This window comes from Petaurus breviceps, unplaced genomic scaffold (assembly GCF_028583685.1).
Source record: "Petaurus breviceps papuanus isolate PSGF00001 unplaced genomic scaffold, PetGlider_PUasm1.0 90792, whole genome shotgun sequence".
In the NCBI taxonomy this organism is placed as follows: Eukaryota; Metazoa; Chordata; class Mammalia; order Diprotodontia; family Petauridae; genus Petaurus; species Petaurus breviceps.
Genome location: NW_027187347.1, coordinates 18451953 through 18468674, shown reverse-complemented (window position 1 = coordinate 18468674; position 16722 = coordinate 18451953). Strand labels below are relative to the sequence as shown.

At 37.9% G+C, this 16722-nt stretch overlaps 1 long non-coding RNA gene across 1 annotated transcript in view; it reads right to left on the bottom strand.

Moving 5' to 3' along the window:
• Nucleotides 1-16722, bottom strand: part of LOC138147463 (uncharacterized) — a 28246-nt gene that overhangs the window by 738 nt on the left and 10786 nt on the right. Inside the window, exon 3 of the long non-coding RNA XR_011164813.1 lies at nucleotides 3298-3420. This is a non-coding gene — a long non-coding RNA (uncharacterized lncRNA). The remainder of the gene's footprint in view (nucleotides 1-3297; nucleotides 3421-16722) is intronic.

Genomic DNA, 16722 nt, shown 5'->3' with positions numbered 1-16722 from the left:
CACCCCCAGGCCCACTGAAAGACAAACAATACAGAGCAGAAACAAATATGCCAAGGCCCATTTCTTGTGCCAAAGGGAGGAAGTCCTCCCCTTCTCATGGGTTCAGTTAATGGCTCCTACACTGTGGTTGAAGTGTGAGCTTTACCCTCTGGATGCAGCAGGAAGGAGAGTCTAAAAATAGGAGAGGCTGGCTCACTTTCAACAATTTTAAAGATGCTAGCATCCAATCAAAAGAAGCTCAACCTACTTACATGGTAAGGGATGCAGAGGCCTCCATGTTAGGCAATGTGTACATGTTCTAAAGGACCTTCATGGGACAGCTAAGTGGCACAGTGAACAGAGCACTGGCCCTGGAGTCAGGAGGACCTGAGTTCAAATTCTACCTCAGATATTTGACACACTTCCTAGCTGTGTGTCCTTGGGCAAGTCACTTAACCCCAATTGCCTTGCTTTGCCCCCCTCCACAAAAAAAAAACCCAAAACAAAGGATCTTCAGGTTTCCTACATGCTTGGAAAATTAGGCATGCCCTAACAAGTTTGGGTTACACCTGAAATACTTTTTATGAGATAGCTAGGTATCTCAGTAGACAGAACACTGGACCTGGAATCAGGAAGACCTGAATTCAAATCTGTCCTTAGACATTTACTAGCTATGTGACTGAGAAATCACTTAGCCTGTTTGCCTTAGTTTTCTCATTTGTAAAAATGGGAATAATTATAGCACCTACTTCCCAGGGTTATTGTAAGGATCAAATGAAGTGATATTTGTAAAGTGCTTTGCAAACCTTAAGATGCTATATAAATGGTAGCTATTGTTATTGTTACTATCTATCTTTTCATGTGTAAAAAAGAAACTTGTAAGGAAAGGATATGATTCCTCTCATGCCAAAAAAAAATTTTAAAGGCCTGGTATTATAAAATAAGTGCCATCTTAACCAACTAAATGCTGGCACTATATCCCAGTAAGTGAGTGAGTGAGTGTGTGTGTGTGTGTGTGTGTGTGCTTGCAGTGTGTGTCTGACTTTTGCTGAACTGTAGTGGCAGATTCTAGTAGTATCTAGGTGGTGCAGTAGATAGAGCACCAGAGTTCATCAGGAGACATGAGTTCCAATCTGGCTTCAAACAATTTAGAACTATGCCCAAAGGGCTGTAAAACTGCATACTACTTGCAATACCACTACTGGGGCTATATCTCAAAGAGATCAAAGAAAAAGGAAAAGGAAAATTTGTATATGTATAAGAATATTTGTAGTGAAAAAAATCTGGCTTTAGACACTTGCTGTCTGTGTGTGACCCTGAACAATTTGCTTTCAATTTGCCTCACTTTCCTCATCATTGAAATAAAGATAATAATGGCACCTACATTCCACGGTTGCTGAGATAACATTTGTAAAGTTCTTTGCAAACCTTAAAGGAGTTTCTCTCTCTCTCTCTCTCTCTCTCTCTCTCTCTCTCTCTCTCTCTCTCTCTCTCTCTCTCTCTCTCTCTCTCTCTTTCTCTCACTCTCTCACTCTCTCTCTATATATACACACACATACATATATTTTTATATATATTATACTAGTTCTTGTTATAGTGTTTCATTAAAGAAATTCAACACAATACAAGCAGGAATAACACAAGTGACAGATTTAAAAGGTGATGTGTTAAGGAAAAAGCAGTCAAGTAGAGGAAAACCTATGAATGGGGAAAGGCAATCACAGGGAAATCAGAGTACATGTGGCTATAAGCATTCTCTTTCAGTTTTTCTCATGGAAAGAAGATATGAGAATCATAAACGTTCAGTGAGGTGACTAGGGATACAGGGAAGGCGGCAGAAGGCATTTGCTGAGATTAGCCAAAGGGACTGGCAAGGCCATCTCTTTAATTAGGGTAAGTGGAAGCTGTAACAGCTGGAGAAAGCAGACTTGGAGTCTTTGATGCCAAACTTGGCTCCAGTGTCAGAGTCATCCCAGAAGAGATCAGACTCCAAGAAAAATTTATAAAATCAAAGACTTTGAGAGCTAGAGGGACCCTAGTTTAACCCTCATATTTTATAAATAAGGAAACTGGGATTCAAAGACGTTGTTACTTACTGAAGGTCACAATCCAAAGCAAATGTAAAAGAAAAAAAAACAAAAACAGAAATCCATGGCTCCTGTTCATAGTTTAACTATCTTTCCATTTCATCATGTGAGTTAGATATTATCACAGAATCTAATGAATCAAAAGGGCTTTTGTTGTTGTTGTTTAGTCATTTTCAGTCATGTCCAACTCTTCATGACCCTATTTGAGGTTTTCTTGGCAAATTTATTGGTTTGCCATTTCCTTCTCTGACTTATTTTACAGTTGATAAAACTGAGGCAAACAAGATTAAGTGACTTGCCCAGGGTCACACAGCTACCTAAGTGTCTGAGGCCAGATTTGAACTCAGTTCTTTCTGATTTCAGGTCTGGTGCTCTATCTGCTGGCCACCTAGCTGTCGAATATGTACCAGACTGATATACAATATCCCCAATAAGCAGTTGTCTAGCTTCTTCACAAAGATTTCCCATGAGGGGAAACCCACTGCCTGCTAAGTCAAACCATTCAGTTTTTGGGTAGCCAGAATTATAAGAAAAGTTTTCTTTATCTACCAATTACAACTGCTGGTGGGTCCAATAGATTGGGCCCTGTCCCTTTCCTCTAAGGATCTTATCTGCTCTGGTCTCAAGCACATGGTCTAGACCAGGTTGTCCTAGAAGAGTCCTGCCAGCTAAAAGCATAGTAGACTCTTTTTCTCTCATTCTTTAGCCCATTACACTCACCACTCTGGTGTTGGGGTGGGTGGGTGGGGAATATATAAATGTGTATACATATATATACATACATACATACATATGTGTGTGTATACATTTAAAGCTTAGATTTGGCTCACATCTAGACTCTCCCCAAAGGAAGGAGTTACTCAATGTCCAATATTAATAAGGTAAGAGACAAAAGGCTCTCCTGAGGGCATGTTAATAAAAGCTTAAACAAGTGACAGTAATAACTACTGCTACACTCTGCTGGGAGGTTGAGACTTAAACATTGGAACTCTAAATAGTTTGTAGAACTGCTGAATAGGCATTTTACCTTGACTCGCTACTGTCTCCCTCAAAATCCATATATGATGGCCAACTAGGCAACAACTCTGACACCAGGTTGCTGATGAAGGGACCCAGGATCTCCAAATACACAGGGCTTCCTCTGACACCATCTCTCTGGATCATTGTTTGGTCACCTATATTCAGGAAAGGAAACACAAAACGGGGGCCCCAAGACCCAAGTTCAGCTCACCTGAGTGTCACGTGAGAACAGTCACTACTTCTGCCATGGTAGGGGCTGGGGGCTGGGGTGGGAGGGAAGAGCAGTCACCCTCTCCCCTACTCCTTCCAGGGATAGATCAACTAGACGTGACATCTACAATGAGGAATAAAAGAGAGACATAACGGCAGGTCACTTTCTTTTAAGTATCTTCTGAGTCAGTGGCTCTTCCTGCTCAGTTCCCAATGAGGAGATTGCTTAGTCATCTTCAGAATATTTGAGTCCTTCATTACTGAGTCATGCATGGCTAGCCCAAAGTAGTCAGGAACATTTCCAAAGCACTCCAGCACAGAGCTAACATACCTGGTTGGCTGGAGACAGACCAGGCAGTTCTGCAACACGGACTTTTCTACCTAATTAAAGCCTGAATCCCCTCAACTTCCATCTTATTGCTTCCAGTTTAGCCCTTGGGAAACAAGCAGAGTAAGTCTAGTCTCCCTTCCATATCACAACCTTTCAAAGACTTAAAGACAACCATCATGTCTTGTCTGAATCTTCTCTTCTTCCATCATCCCCGTTTCCTTCAACAAATCCCCATATGGCATGTTCTACTGTCCTTTCACCAGCCCACTCTTCTGCACATGCTTCAATGTTTCTACATTTTTCCTACAATGTGGTTCCCAGAACTGAACAGAGCATACCAGATGTGTCCTGACCAGGGCAGGGTAGAGTGGCACTATTCACTCTTTCATTGCGAATACAATGCCTTTCCTAATGCAGCCTAGAACAGCAATAGGTTTGTTTGCTTTTGACTTCCAAGACACACTGTTGACTCACAGTAAATTTGAAGTCCCCTAAAACCCCTAAGATCTTTCTCACAGTTGATCAGGGAAGATGAAGTCCTCCTTGAAAGAATGGGGGAAGGGTGGTTTTAAAGGGGAAAAATAAGAATCTCATAGAGCAGAAGAGGATACTATCAGGAGTTTGGAGGGTAGACAGATGTGATGGGGAGAAGGGAAGAGGGAGCTTTTTGACAAGTACAAATCTTTTTCAATAGAAAATGAACCCTCTGGGGGGAAAAAAAGTAGCTCCTTATTCTTATATCATCATATAACATCATAAGGTGTTATGATGATGTAGACTCATGAGTATTCTTACAAGACCATCCAGTATTAGTCAAAGAAGGAAGAGATGAGCAGTGGTGGCTGACTATGTAATCATATTATCACTATAGATCAGCTATGAGGTTCGAATTAACCACCATACCCCAGTGAAGGCATTTTCTCACCCAACCCCATGCTTCTCAGTTCTTTTTTATGTGTTCCCATTAGAATGTAAGCTTCTTGAGAACAGGGACTGTCATTCTCAGGCTGTGTTTTTGTATTCCCAGAGTTTAGCACAGCCCGGTACATAGACAATGCTTGATCAATTTTCACTGCTTATTGACTGAGAGAGCTATGTATCAAGCCGACATGAACAATAGGGAGATATGCCTTGTTCCAAAATGAAGCCATTTTCACAGCCTTGGCTCTAATCTCCTTTCCAACACTCCCTTTCATATACTCTACAATTCAAAAAGACCGTAATTTTATTCTGGACCTGCCCAGCCAAACTGGTCTTCTTGCTGGTCTCAACATCTGACAATCTATCTCTTGTCTTGTGCCTTTACAAAGGCTACCCTTCACCTCACTTAATTTAAACTCTCTTCCCTTCTACCTCTAGAATTCTTACTTCTTTCAAAGTTCAACTGCTAGAGCCTTCTCCCCCAACATTGCCTTTTATTCACTTCATATATTTACATATGCATATGTTGTATCCTCCAAAGGAACATAAATTCCCCAATGGCAAGAAGTGTTTCATTTCTGTCTTTGTATTCCCAATGCTTAGCACAGTGCCTGGAACATCATCATAGGTGCTTGTTCATTAATTGATTTATTGAACTGACAAAGAGTCACTTCAAGACTCTTCAAATCTGATTATTATTTCTGATAATTCTTGTGGGAACAAATGATAACACTGGAAGGAATTTGGAAAGCATTTCTAGGCAATATAAAGTTCTAGACAAGAAAATGAAGAACTTCAGACCACAGGTAAAATTTTCATTCATTGCTGCTGATTAAAGTTTTCAAAAGGCAAAGGTAGATTTGAGAAATGGAAAATTGGTTAAAAAGATGAAATTTGAGAAGAATATTTGCATTTCTGGCCATGACTTTAGGTATAGGAATGATGGGCTTTTGGCTAAGCATGGTATGCAGCTAACAAGGATCATTAAAAATATTTTTTCCTAGAGATCTGTGAATCTTATCAGCAAGGAATCAAACTCAAAATGGAGAGGTTGGGTGAAAATGGCAGATACCACAAAGAATATAATGTGCAATACTGGGAGAAGGATATCAGTAAAGAGGCCCAGTAATTCAGAGGCAACTATTTTATTCAATTTTTGTTTTAAAAAATGTATTAAGTGCTTACTATATGCTAGGCACTGAAAATACAAAGATAAAGACAACCTTCCTCATTATCCTAGAGTTTACATGCTATTAAAGAGACACAGCATATACATGCAATACAAAAAGCACAACACAATGACATTTAAGAGGGAGAGAACACTAATAATTGTGAGGATCAGAGAAGGCTTCTAAGACAATTTCATACCTTAATTGAGAAGGAATACAAGGATTTTGAGAGGAGGAGTTGAGAAAGGACTACATCCAGCATGGGAAATGGATTGTGCAAATACATGAAGGCAGGAAATAGAATATTGAATTCAAGGAATGACTGACTGGTTCTCCAGGTTGGTTGGAATGCATTCATTAAGTATGAAATAACTTTGTAAAACTGGGGAGCAGGGTTATGAAAGGATCTTTAATGCCAGGTTAAGCTATTTTCATTTTTTCTTCAAGGCAATGCAGAGACATTGAAGGTTTTGGAGTAGGGAGGTGAAATTATCTGGAAGAGGAGCAGCAGTAAAATACATGGCTTAAGTTTTTTATACACAAATTCACCCCCCAAAAAGTGAACTATATATCAAAACACAAAAAGATAAATTCATTGAAGCATGTTTTTTCACTTTGTCTCTCTTGCCTTTTTTTTTTTTACAACATGGCTAATATGGCAATGTATTTTACATAACTTCACATGTATCTTGGGATTACATTGTTTGCCTTCCCAATGGGTGGAGGAAGAGCTGGAGGGAAAGAGAGATTTTGGAGCTCGAAACTTAAAATAAAGGTTTAAAATAAATAAGAAAAAAGATAAATTCTACTTCACAGACATCACTGAAACTTAATGAAATGAAACCTATGACTATAATATATATGGTCCTGATAAGGTATGCCTTATGCAAAGGAAACTGAATAGATAAAATGAGAATGGAGTAGGAGTAGCATTATACATTAAGAAGATATACTGATATGAGGAAATCTTGTCATAAAGGCAGTGATGAAAATGATGAAGAACATTTGGATAAGGATCAATGAATGGAGAAAAAGAAGTGATACAGTACTGGGAGCATACCACAGACTAATTCATCAGAAAGAAAAAATGAATGATGAGTGTAAGAAACAGGTCACAAACCTAGCACAGAGGAATGATAGCAATAGGGAGTTCCCCTCTCTTCAAACAGTTGATAGTCTCTTCTGCCTTGACGATTTCATTGTTCAAGAGATGAAAGATACAGTGAGGGCACTTGTTATTCTGGATTTGATTCTAACTAATAAGGAGAAATAAGTTCTTGACATAAAAATCATGAAAATCTTTTAAAGAAACGAGAACCTTAGAGTTTATCATAAAGGAGAGAAAAGTGGGCTTCTTTGATATGTGCCCTTCCTTTTGGGAGAGGATCATCTCCATCTGTTCTGATATACATCTTGCCACTGGATCCAAATGGCTCCAGAGGAGAAAGCGAGGCTGGTGACTTTGCACAACCCTCCCTCACTTAAATCCAATTTAATTGCAAGTCATTGCATCACCTTCCTGATGTCATGGTCCTCTTCAAGAATGAAGGACAAACAACAACAGAGATCCCTTTTGGGAGAGGATTTATTCAAGGAGTACAGAAGGATAGAGAGAATCTCATAGCCTAAAGTTTTCCATGCAAAGTGGGTCCAAGAGGTATGGGAAGCTCTCAAGAATGAAATTCTGATGGTATAAGCAATTCTTTTGACAAAAGAGAAATCTGTCCAATGACACTGATGTGTAAACATATGGAGCTCAAAGGCCAAATTAAAAAATTTAAAGATATTTATAGAATAGGGTAGGAAGAGTTGGTAAGTCTCAATAAAGAGAACTAATCTTATAGGAATAGTGTTGAGTGCTAAAGCTTAGAATTAATTGATGCTAGCTATAAAAAAAAGTATTTTTAAAGTTAAATTATAGACAAAAGGAAGATCAAAGAAAGGGGCAGGATGCAATGATGAGTCAATCAATCAATCTAGACGATTGATGATGAAGCATGATTCCAACTTCTTGCAGTGCACAGATGAACTATAGGTATGGAATGACATACAGATTTTCATATGTGGTCAATGTGTGAATTTGTTTTTCTTGTGTATACTCATTTATTGCTGGAGAAAGCTTTTATTGGGAGAAAGAGTTGAAGGGGAGGGAAATAAGCAGATGGTGATTATGACATTAAAAAAAGAAAAATATCAATGAAATATTGCAGAAGAGGGTAGAAGGAAGTTCAGAAGGGGGCACAATTAGGTTAGTTAATGTTAATTTTGTCACATTAAATTTAATATTTACTCTAAATAAATTGTATATAACAAACATCATAGACTTAGAACTGTGAATGACTTTAGAAGCCATCAACTACAATTGCCCCATTTTACAGATGAGAAAATCCAAGCTAAGAGGGATTAAATGACTTGCTCACACAGCAAGTACATGTATGAGGGAGTATTTGGACTTAGATCTTCCTGACTCTAAGCCCAGTGTTCTATCCATTGCACTACCTAGCTGGATTTGTAGCTTCATAGACAGTCCTCTTTTTTTCTGTTCTGCTCTTTTTGTATGGGAATGTCCATGTTTCTTAAGTTCATAATTTTTGTTTAATATCTTTTTTTGCAGGGGGGAAGGCAGGGCACTTGGAGTTAAGTGACTTGCCCAAGATCAAATGGCCTTGTGTCTGAGGCTGGATTTGAACTCAGGTCCTCCTGACTCCAGGGCTGGTGCTCTATTCACTGCACTACCTAGCTGACCCCCAAAATTTTTTTTAATAAAAGAAGAAATATGGTTATTTTTTGAGGTGGATAAGATAATGATGATGTATAATGAAGAGATCATATAGCTCCTCAAATTAAGTATTGTTACTGTTTCCTACAACAAAGAAAATGATCTTTGAACTGGAAAGGATAGAACATGAACGAGGAGGTTGGAATCCAGTATGTGAGGAGAGCATATACCTAGCTGCTTTTAATGAGATCAATCTTCCAAGCCTTGATGATATGCATACCAAGGTATAGAACAAACTGGATTACAGAGTCACTGTCAGAGGTTTTTGAAAATTTGTTAATAGAAGTGCCTCAGACTGAAAGTGGACAGATGTCCTGAAGTTCAAAAAAGCAATGATGGTGGAGACTGAAAATTATAGGTTAGTTAACTTAATTTTAGTCCCTGGAAAAATTTCAGATGTATTTTTGAAGAGACAGTTTGTGAGCATTCAGACAAGGAAGTGATAATCACCAAGAGCTAGTATGGGATCATGAAGAATAGGTCCTGGAAAAAAAATGGGTCCTGGGCCTAACCTCATTTCCTTTTTTTGATAAAATTTTTAGACTAATACATTAGGTTATTCTGCAGGCATAGTGCACTTATATTTCAGCAAGGCTTTTAACAAAATCTATCCTTCTATTCTTGTAGACAAGATAGAATGATGTGGGCTAGTTGAGATTACAGTTAGGTGGATTTGAAACGAGTTGCATCACTGAACCCAAAAAACTAGTTATAAATGAATAGATGACAACTTGATTGTTGATTGCTAGTGGAGTTCCCTAGTCTCATTATTCAACATTTTTATCAATGAGTTTGAAGAAGTTATAAATGACATATTTGTCAAATGTGTATATAACACAAAGCTGGGATGAACATTAACATATCGGATGACAGTATCTAAAAATATCTTAATGGGTTGGAATAATGGGTCAAATCTTATAGGATGAAATGTGGTCGGGACAAATGTAAAAATTCTACATTTTAGTTCAAAACATTAATGACATAAAGTATAGGACAGGCAAGACAACAGTTCAATTTTAGTGAACTGCATACTCAACCCAAAAAGGCTACATTAAGATAAATATGTGTCCAAAATGAAGAAGGTGATAGCTTTCTATACCTACCCTGGTTAAACTACAGATGTAATTTATTTGGTCCTTAGTGCCACATTTTAGGGAGTATTTCAAAAAGATATGTGTCCGTAACTGAGACATCTTGAGAACATGCTTAAAGAGGATATGAGGAGTCCTAGGAGTGATTTCGTAGCTGTCTCTAAATATTTAATGGATTGTAATGTAGAAGATAGTTTAGACCTATTTAGCTTGGCTCCAGAGTTCAGGAATAGGAGCAGATCTAGAACCAGAAGGGACCCCTAAGGAAGTCAGGTTAAATAACTTGCCCAAGTTCACCTAGATTCAGTAAATGGCAGAGGCACAATCTAAACCCAGGTCTTCTGACTCCAGAACAAGCCCTCTTTCCATTGTGCCATGATGCTTCTATAAGCTCTGACTTCTCCCTATTTCTGAAATTGTATTATCCTATAGATGCTATTTTTCACCTGTCATCTACTTAACATTTTCTTTTTTATTTTTTTAAATGAAGACCTGCTTTTGCTTCCCTCCACCCAATGAGAAAGCAAGAAAAATGAAACCCTATTACAAATATGTATAGTCAAGCCAAAAAAAAATCCTGCATTAGCCACATCCTCTCAAAAATATGTTTCCATGTGCACACTGAGTCTATCACTTCTATATCAGGAGGTAGATAACCTGTTTCATCATGAGTACCCTGGAATCATGGTTGGTCAATGATTTAAGACTTTCAAAACTGACCAATCTTTCTTTTTAAAATTTTTTCATTTATTTAGTATTTAGTGAATAGTATTTATTTAATATTTAGTATGTAGCATTTATTTAGTATTCAGTACATAGTAAAAATTTGTTTAGTACTTTATTTTTTCCAGTTACATATAAAAAAAATTTTTAACATTTGTTTGTAAAACTTTGAGTTCCAAACTCTCTTCCTTTCTACCTCCCCGTGCCCCTCCCCCTCTGAGAAAGCAAGCAATTCGATATAGCTTATACATGTGTATGCAAAACATATCTATGATAGTCATGTTGTGAAAGAAAACATGGACAAACTCAGGAAAAATAAAGTGAAGAAAAAGTATGTTTCAATCTGCTGACTTATCTTTCAATATTGTTGTTATTGCATAAATTGTTCTCCTGGTTCTGCTCCCTTCATGTGTCGTGTATTTCAAAATCTCCAGAGGCACCAAAATTCTTTATCTGCTTTTGCTGCAATAGGGGGGAGCCGTTCATTCCACACAGAAAACCTAAATGAATTAACAAATTTGTTTTTCATACTGAGCTGACCTTTCAAATGGCATTGACCATCAGTACTATTGATGACCAAAAGAAGTAGATAGACAAAAGCCAGACCAGGCCCTCATCATCTCCCCAGAAAAGCACCTAAGTCTGCAGTCTGAAATTTGCACAAGTATTTCAAACCTACTTGTTACAGCATCTTGAGAGAAAGAAATTCAGGAAACAGAGGTAGGAGAAAGGAAAAGATCAAACCCTAGCTAACAGGCAGAAGTGAGTAAAACTAGGCTCTTGTTCCTAAATGTGTCATGTGTTGAAATACAGTATTGTAAATCTCAGGAAAGTTTTTTAGTTTTTCCCACTAAAGCATAAGAACGGTCCGTATATCATACACCTTACTACTGAGAACTCAGAAAAGTCTATTCCTAGAAGGACAAACTGATTTTGATTTTTTTTCTGAAGTAAAAGCATTTATTTCTTTATAAATAAGCTGCTCAGAATATTTATTGCACCTTTTATCCAAGGACAAGCTCCTTAGCAAGAACACTTTTTTTTGAAGGTTGCTTCTATCAATTTACAATGAAATCACGTGAGGAAGCTATCCTTTTTTCAGTTCTCAGGTCAAATACCAAAGAAAAGTTCACAGATGTACTTAATGTTGGAGATAACCCAGCCTGGAGAGGATGAAATTTAGATGGTTGTGGAAAATGGGAGTCAGGGATATAATGGCTGTCTTCAAGTATTTGAAGGTCTGTCATGTGGAATTAGACTTGTGTTTGGCCCCAGAAGGCAGAGCTAGGAATAGTAGGTGGAAATTACACAGACGGCAGATTTCTGCATGATATTGTCACAAAACTGTCAAGTAAGTCCCATGACCTCAGTCATCCTGTCCCCAGGAGGCGCTCACTTTTCAATAAAGGCTAGGAAAAAACTCAGAAAATGTCCAATTCAAATAAATAGTATGAGATTAAATCTGATTAATAGCTACTCATCACTGCTCTTCTGTGGTTTGGGGATGTTTAGGGTGCACATCAATTCAAACATTGCCCCTCTTGGATCACAGCTTAATGGATAACCCGACCCTAACATTCATCATCTCATTTATTCTCTCTCTGACACAGATTCACTGACTTTTCTCCTTATTCACTATCTTTTACTTGTTATTTCCAAGCTCCCTTTATCAAATCTTTCTCCAGTTGACACACTGACTCATTCCTCCTCTACTATAACTGATAATGACTATCATATATATACATATATATATATATTCACTACATACATACACACACACAGGTTTGCAAAGTGTTTTACAAGTACAGTCTCATTTTATCTTTACAACTACCCAAGAAAGGAAGTACTATATTGGCCTAATTTTACAGGTAAGGAAACTGAGGCAGACCTAGGTAAAGTGACTTGCCTGGGGTGACACAACTAATCACTGTTTAGGGCAGGATTTAGTCTCAGGTCTTCCTGACTCCAGGCCCACCACTCTCTCAACTCTGCCCCCTAAATGCGTGAATCATTCTTCCCACTCCATAAACCAATTTATACATCCCAACCAACAGCAACTCTGAGATTACTTTCTGAAACTTTTAACAGGCCAAGAGGCTCACAAGTGACCCCAAAGCACAGCTATTGCTGCTTTAGTGAATGGTCCAATAACATGTTAAGTCTCTGCTAAATATAAGGAGTAAAAAAAAATTCCTCAAATATAGTCACCCCAAAGTGAAATAAGTTGCCCGGGAATGTAGTGGAGGTAGATTTTTGTTATTGCTGTTGTTTGTTTTTGTTTTTCTAAGACTGGGTCTCCCTATCTCTCTCAGAATGGAGTATAGCTGCCACTCATAGGTCCTACTCACTGCTGATCAGCCCAAAAGTTTTAATCTGTTCCATTTGCAAAGGACTGGTTTGCCCCTCCATAGGCAGTCAACGAGGTGACTTCTCTATCCTCTATCTCGGAGGCTCACCATATTGGTGCCAGACTTGGTGTGGAAACCTGATTACCTTTTAGCCCTGAGTCTCAGAACCCTGAAATTTAAGCAATCCACTTGCCTCAACTTCCCCAAGGAGCAGGAGTTACAGGTATATGCTATGACATTGGGATCTTGGAGGTCTTCAGGTAGGGCCTGGATGACCACTTGACAGGGATCTTAGAGAAGAAATTCTTGTTCAAATACATGTCAGAACAGTTGACCTGTGAGGGCCTAGAAAGGTCTTTTAAGATTCTATGATGTCATCATTAATTATCTATATTATTCTTTCTTTGTTCTTAATTCTGGTTAGGAAATTGCACAGAGATGAGTAAATTTTTGTTTTTTAAATCCCTCCTTTTGAACACAACTGGCCAACATATAAAAGAATGATAGAGAACAAATATTTGTACTGGACTTGATCATGTTGTATGACATGATAAAAGCAATGTTTGCCATTTATTTGCCTGGTACTAGCATTGAGAATTAATGGTGGGTTGTGGGGAGGGGATCAGAGACAGAGAGAGCATCCTGAAACTGGACAGCATTTGACAATTTTGACTATCCCGCTTTAACAAACAATTTATTATAAATAACATGAATATCAATACAGTCGACCAGACTTACTTTGCACTTATTAACAAATAAAGTCATCCTATAAAGTGTCATAACTTATATTTCACTATCTCTAAGTGTCTACCAGGATTCTATTTATCTATTCATTTATATTAGTTTTTCCTCTTACTGAATCATAGTATACTGTGTTCTTCTGGTTCTACTTTTTTTAAAATTATGCATTTTTTGTTTATTTATTTTAAACAATATTTTATTTTTTCAATTGTAGGCAAAGATAATTTTTAGTATTTGTTTTTACAAGATTTTAAGGTCCAAATTTTTCTCCCTCCTTGCCCTCCCTTCTTCCTAAAATGGTGAGTAATTTGATATAGGTTATATATGTGTTATCATGTAAAACATATTTCTATATTAGTCATAGTTGTGAAAGAAGAAACAGACCAAAAGGAAAAAAAAAGATGAAAAAATAAAGTAAGTGAAAATAGTATGCTTCAATTTACATTCAGAGTCTATCAGTTCTTTATCTAGATGTGGATGGCATTTTCCTTCATAAGGTCTTTGGAATTGTTTTGGAGCATAGTATTGCTGAGAAAAGCCGAGTCATTCATGGTTGATCATCACGAAGTATTGCTGTTACTATGTACAATGTTTTCCTACTTCTGCTCATTTCACTTTGAATCAGTTCATACAAGTCTTTCCAGGTTTTTCTGAGATCTGCCTGCTTATCATTTCTTATTGCACAATAGTATTGCACATTAGAAGGGTCCTTTCCTTACTTTATGGGCAGCTAGGTAGAGCAGCAGATAGAGCACCTGGTCTGGAGTCAGGAAGACCTGAGTTCAAATCCAGCCTCAGACACTTATTAGCTGTGTGACCCTGGGCAAGTCACTTAATCTTGTTTGCCTCCATTTCCTCATCTGTAAAATGAGCTGGAGAAGGAAATGATAAACAAATAAAGTATTTTTGCCAAGAAAATCCCAAATTAGGTCACAAAGATTAACCAAAATGACTGAACAATAGCAAATTCCCTGCTTTGGAGTACGCACAGGGTCCCTGACTGTTTCTTTTTGGCTCATTGTACAGCATTTAAAAAAATTAAATGACTAATGAGAAGTGTACATACAAAATGCTTGAATAAATAGAACTCTTTCTCCCTGTCAGCTTTCAAGTGAAGAGGAATAAATGTTGTATAGGCTATCAGGTGGAGTGAGAGGTAGTTGCTATAGGTATTGCTGTAATTGCTTTATCTCCTCACCCTGGCCACCATGTGGTCATGAACACATGAAGCCCATGTTTCTTCTCTTCCTGTTGTATCTATTCTTTCAATTAGCTAAGTAAATATTAAAGATGAAATAGACCAGATTACAACTTTATAAACTGAAAAATTGGAAGAACCATAAGGGGTCCAGCAGCTGGAGTCCACACCAGATGATCAGTAGCCATAGCAGCTCTGAGGAGTGACATGCTTGACCCACCTTAGCAGTGAATAAACTGGGCAGCTAAGATACCATGACCTGCAAGCAGGAGAGTGGCATCAGCTATGCTAAATGTGGAAGTGAATTTGGTAGGAGGAATATTTTTAGTTTCCACTTTAAGCTTTAATTCACTCTCCCCCGGGACTGAGTTAGTAAAGGAGAGTGGGCTCCCACTTTGGGAAGTTTTCTACTTTTGATCTTGTTTGATCTTCTTGAGAAATATCCATTTATAATATCTACTTGATGTTAATTGATTATTTGACATTGAAATTAAAATATATTGGGGAAGTAAATCACTGATAAGATGGCATTGGGGAAATAATAATTGGCAATGATATTGGCAATGAGGGGGGAATATACCTAATGAAGGTATACCTGATGGGTATAATACTAGAGAACCAATCCCCCCAATCCCCAAGAGTACCCCCATCCCAGAACTCCAAGAACATGTATGTGAATAAATATACATACTCATATACACATATGTGCATTTAAATGTGTCTTTCATTATTTTGTTCTTTTTTTCAGTCATGTCTAACTCTTCATGACCCAATTTGAGGTTTGCTTGGCAAAAATGCTGGTATTTTGACATTTCCTTCTCTAGATCATTTTATAGATGAGGAAACTGAAGCAAATGGGGTTAAGTGACTTGTCCAGGATCACACAGCTACTAAGTGTCTGAGGCCAGATTTGAACTCACTAAAATGAGTCTTCCTGACCAGGCCTGGTACTGTATCTGCTGTGCCACCTACCTGCCCCAAAGTATGAGTATATATAAGTAAATATATATGTATACATGTGCATATATGTATTCATTCACTATTGCTTTGTCTTTGACTTTCTTCTCCTCTTTCTCTACACCCTCTTTTGTTTGTCTCATATATTCCCATCACTTTTACTTCTATTTAACACAAAAATCTCTACCTCTAGCCTTAATTTTTCTACCAAACTTGAGGCCCAAATTCCAACTATCCATTGTTAGTCATGCACAAGTAAATATCCTACCATATCTGAGATTAAAAATGTCAAAGAACCAAGATATCTTCTCTCCCACAGCACCTATTCCTCTTCTTATCTTTCTTATTGTCATTGAAATCAACAATCTCCTGATCACCTGACATGGGGTTGGGGAATGGTTTTACCTCTTTCCCAGGTGTTATAAATAAGGAATAAATGACAGGAACTATAACAAAGCTTCTCTTTCTAATGAGAGGCCAACTTGACCTGATTTGGCACCAGGTTCTTCACTAGCTGATTTCCCCTTATAATCTGATTAACTCAAACCAGCTCCTGAGGTCCCTCCCATTGCCTAGCAGCAGGTCTTCTATGGGATCCTAGTATCACAGAGACACAATATTTTGGACTCAAACCCAAGTGGACAGAATGAGGAGAACTATGAATAGTATCCTAAACCACAGGTGAGAATGGCTTTATTTAACATAGCCCTATGAGGGACTCAGCTTTGGGATACAATGCATTAGATTCAATAGGAACAAGCCCTGGTAAAGCAAGACAGGCAGTTCATCTGCTTTATGGGGGGAGGCATAAGTTTTCCAGACCACAGACCTACAGCTGCTTCCTGTTCTGCGAGTATGCATGAACCATTTGTCCATCTTAGTCTATCTGTCAGCCTCGTCCATTGCATTCCTTTGAGTCAGGATATGTGTTTTTTGTAGACTGCTTGTTAATGGGATCATGGGATTTAGAACTGGAAGATTTAGTAGAGACTGTTTAGTTCAGTGGTTGTCAAACTTTTTGGTCTCAGGATCCCTTTATGATCTTAAAAACTGTTTATAGGGGTTGCATCTATTGATATTGTTGTCATCGTTTAGTCACTTTTAGTTGTGTCCAACTCTTCTGTATCAGCAATGCCATATTCACAATGCCTATAGAGATTACAAATAT